Genomic DNA, 3,851 nt, shown 5'->3' on the forward strand with positions numbered 1-3,851 from the left:
CCCCGGAGACAGATCCTGGATGCCGCCCTTCCGGTTTCAGATGTCCACCAAGGGGTGTCCATAGAGGGGGGGGTACTGTTAGGCCCACAGCCTCCCTTCTTGAGCCAATTTCACACAACTGGGATCAATTACCTTCATCACTTACACAGTATTTATTCGACAGCTCCCCAGTCACTCATTGCCAGACCATCAACTAGCTTACCCAAGTTGTACTGCTCCTAGCTACTAGCTCCAAGCTTATGTCTCCTCAATTCGTCTTCCCCTTACCTGCTTGTCTCCTCTCGTCGACCCAGTCTGTCCGTCCTTCTCCAGCCAGCCCGGTTTACCTGCTTGTCTCCGCTCGTCGACCAAGGCTGTCCATCCCTCTCCATCCAGCCCGGTTCCCCATCTCTCCACCCAGATCCTGGACCCCTCCTCCCGGTCATCATGATTCCCTGCCCAGCCCTGCTCCACCCCTACCTGACCGGGTCCCCCCGGCCATCTCCACCGTGTGGGCTAATAAACATCCTTCATCTGCCTCCCGTCTCTCTGTGTCGTGCGTTTGGGTCCCTCCTAGCTCCGGTCGTGACAAACTGACCTCAAACTCACCTCAAACTCACCTCAAACCGACCTTAAACTGACCTTCAATCAGTCCGGTCACATGTCCAGGTAGACGTCGTTGATAGGGAACAGCCTCACCCGGTGCAACACCTTGCGCAGGCGAAGGGCCAGCACGCCAGAGTAGACCATGCCGCCGGTGTACGGTAAGCTCTCCGGGACATAGTACTTGCCGTCTGGCTCACGGTTCGGCTCGCTGTTGGTGATGACGTCGCCCGGAAGAATTCCGCGTTATCCTGGGTTCGGTTCGAGTTCCCTAGAACCTTGGCCTGCCGCGACCGCAGGAAGTCCAGGAGGGCGCTGGTCAGCACGAGGATGTCGTCGCCCTTGAAGACGAACGCAGCGCCAGGGCAGGGACGCGCGAGCCAGCGCCAGAACAGCAGGTCCTTCAGGGTCAGGTTGAAGAAGGTGTCGCGGAAGTCCCACTGCAGGATGTTGGCATGGCGCCGGCTATCCAGCTCCAGCAGATTCCCCGGGTCCGGGTGGAGGCCGGTGCTGGAGTCCTGGCGTCCCAGCAGGAAGATGGTGCGCACCAACCCTCTTCTGCCTCCAGCCCCCCTCACGAAGCCGCTCCAACTCCAGCTTCCTCAGATGGCCTGTCGGTTCTCAAAGTTCCCAACCTGGGATTTGATGGCCATCAGCAGCATGGGGGGCGAGAAGGAGCTCCGGTCCTGGTCCGAGCTTCGGTTCCCTCCTCTGTTGCAGGTGTCCGGCTGGTCGATGAGGAGCTGGTACTCCTGGCGGTGCATGGCGAGGACGAAGGCCCTCATCTGCTCGGGAAGTCCTCCCAGGTCCCCGTCCTGATGGCAGCCTTCCTCCCCTGGCAGCCCCTCGGCGCCCACTTTGGTCGCGGTGTGGTTGGCGTACCCCAACCCCCCTACCCCGCCAGCCCCTCAGTACTGGGTTGTGGTGGCGGGCCCAGACATGCTGGAGGTGGTTCCACAGGGCGCAGTCCTCCAGCTGCAGGTTCCAGAACGGAGCCAGCGGCACCAGGGCCCAAATGTCCCCGGAGGTGGAGGAGTTCCAGCAGGACGTCGGGGTGGAGGAAGCCCCCGGGGCCACGTAGTGGACCATGTCGTGGACCTGGGGTGGCGTGGAGGAGATGGTGACGAAGATGGAGACCAGGACGTAAATCAGAAGATGGCCCGTCATCATGCATGGCAGAAGGAGCATGCACAGCACAGCCCTACACCGAACCATGGCCTTTGGAGGAGAGAGGGAGTAGTGATCCAGTAGAGTAGAGGCGGCGTAGAGTAGTAGAGGCGGAGTAGAGAGGGAGTGGAGGTGGAGTGCAGAGATAGAGTAGAGTGGCAATGGCATAGAGGTGGAATAGAGTAGAATATAGTACAGCCGAGTAGGGGTGGAGTAGTGATCCAGTAGAGTAGAGGTGGAGTAGTGATCCAGTAGAGGTAGAGAAGTGATTGAGTTGTGATCGAGTAGAGGTGGAGTAGTGATCCAGCAGAGGTGGAGTAGAGGTGGAGTAGTGGTCCAGCAGAGGTGGAGTAGAGGTGGAGTAGTGATCCAGTAGAGGTGAAGTAGTGATCCAGTAGAGGTGGAGTAGAGGTGGAGTAGTGATCCAGTAGAGGTGGAGTAGAGGTGGAGTAGTGATCCAGTAGAGGTGGAGCAGTGATCCAGAAGAGGTGGAGTAGAGGTGGAGGCGTGATGCAGTACAGGTGGAGTAGTGATCCAGTAGAGGTGGAGTAGAGGTGGAGTAGTGATCCAGTAGAGGTGGAGCAGTGATCCAGAAGAGGTCGAGTAGTGATCCAGTTAAGGTGGAGTAGTGATCCAGTAGAGGTGGAGTACACACACTGACAGGTACAAAGGTACTCCACACTGAGCTGCAGTTACTTCAAACCTCCAGGGACTTTATCTCCACGGTGCCTGTCGCCATGGAAATGCTCCACAGAGACGAGGGTGGAGACGCATCAAAACAAATGAGAAATAAAGAAACATGAAATATGAATAAAACACAAGAAACTTCAAATGAACTCAAAACAACAAAACAGAACAAACAAAACTGTCTCAACAATGAACATTGTGATGAAGTAAAACTCACCAGGCTCCAGGAAAACACCACTACAGTGGCAACAAATCCACAGTGTAGTTTGCATATAGTAAGTATATGCATATATATATATATATATATATATATATATATATATATATATATATATATATATATATATATATATATATATATATATATAAGTATTAGTTTTAGCTTGTTATCAAGGAGATATGATTCTAGTCCAGTTGAGCTCCGGCCGCAGCTCTCCCATGGGGCAGCATTGCGCATGCGCCGTCCGGCTGTCATCTGTCCAGGGTGTGACGCTGCGCAGTGACCAGCAGGGGGCGGAAGAAGGACGGTTTGGAGGAGATGTTCAAAGCTGTAGTAGCAACTAATGTCCACGAGAGGACGACACAGTCAAAGAAATGAAGCCCGCTCGCCGGGAGGGAAACTATACTACACTATAAGTAAACTATACTACTACTACTACTACTACTACTACTACTACTACTTCTACTATTACTACTACTGATACTACGACTATTAATACTACTACCACTACTTCTACTACTATTACTAATACTATTACTATGACTAATACTACTACTACTACTACTAGTAATACTACTATTATTACTAATACTACTATACTTCTACTACTGCTACTACAACTACTACGACTACTAATACTACTACTACTATTACGAATACTACTTCTACTAATGCTACGACTACTACAATTACTACTACTACCACTACTGCTACTCATACGACTACATCGACTACTACTACTAGTACGACTACTAATAATACTACTACTGCTACTACTACTACTACTACTACTACAACTATGACTACTACTACAACTACTACTACTACTACTACTACTTCTACTACTACTACTACTAATAATTATAATAATAACAATTATAATAATAATTTGAATAATAATATACTTCTAATTCCACTACTACTACTAATACAACTACTACTACTGCTGCAACTACTACTACAGTAAGACATTCTAGTAAGGACAATCTAGGTAGTACAGTCTCGTTAGGAAAGTCTAAGAAGGACAGTGTCAGTAGGACAGTGTCAGTAGGACAATGTCAGTAGGACAGTGTCAGTACGAGAGTGTCAGTAGGACAGTGTCAGTAGTACAGTGTCAGTATGACAGTGTCAGTAGTACAGTGTCAGTACGACAATGTCAGTAGGACAGTGTCAGTACGAGAGTGTCAGTAGGACA

General features: G+C 50.6%; 1 pseudogene across 1 annotated transcript; it reads right to left on the bottom strand.

Annotated features, from left to right (window-relative positions):
- Positions 1-636: 636 nt before the first annotated feature.
- LOC307243095 (N-acetyllactosaminide beta-1,3-N-acetylglucosaminyltransferase 2-like) lies at positions 637-1,797 on the bottom strand (annotated as a pseudogene). The gene has a single exon. The product of its transcript is annotated as an N-acetyllactosaminide beta-1,3-N-acetylglucosaminyltransferase 2-like (transcript).
- Positions 1,798-3,851: the final 2,054 nt, after the last annotated feature.

Source organism: Zeus faber, assembly GCF_960531495.2.
Source record: "Zeus faber genome assembly, chromosome: 17".
Classification (NCBI taxonomy): domain Eukaryota; kingdom Metazoa; phylum Chordata; class Actinopteri; order Zeiformes; family Zeidae; genus Zeus; species Zeus faber.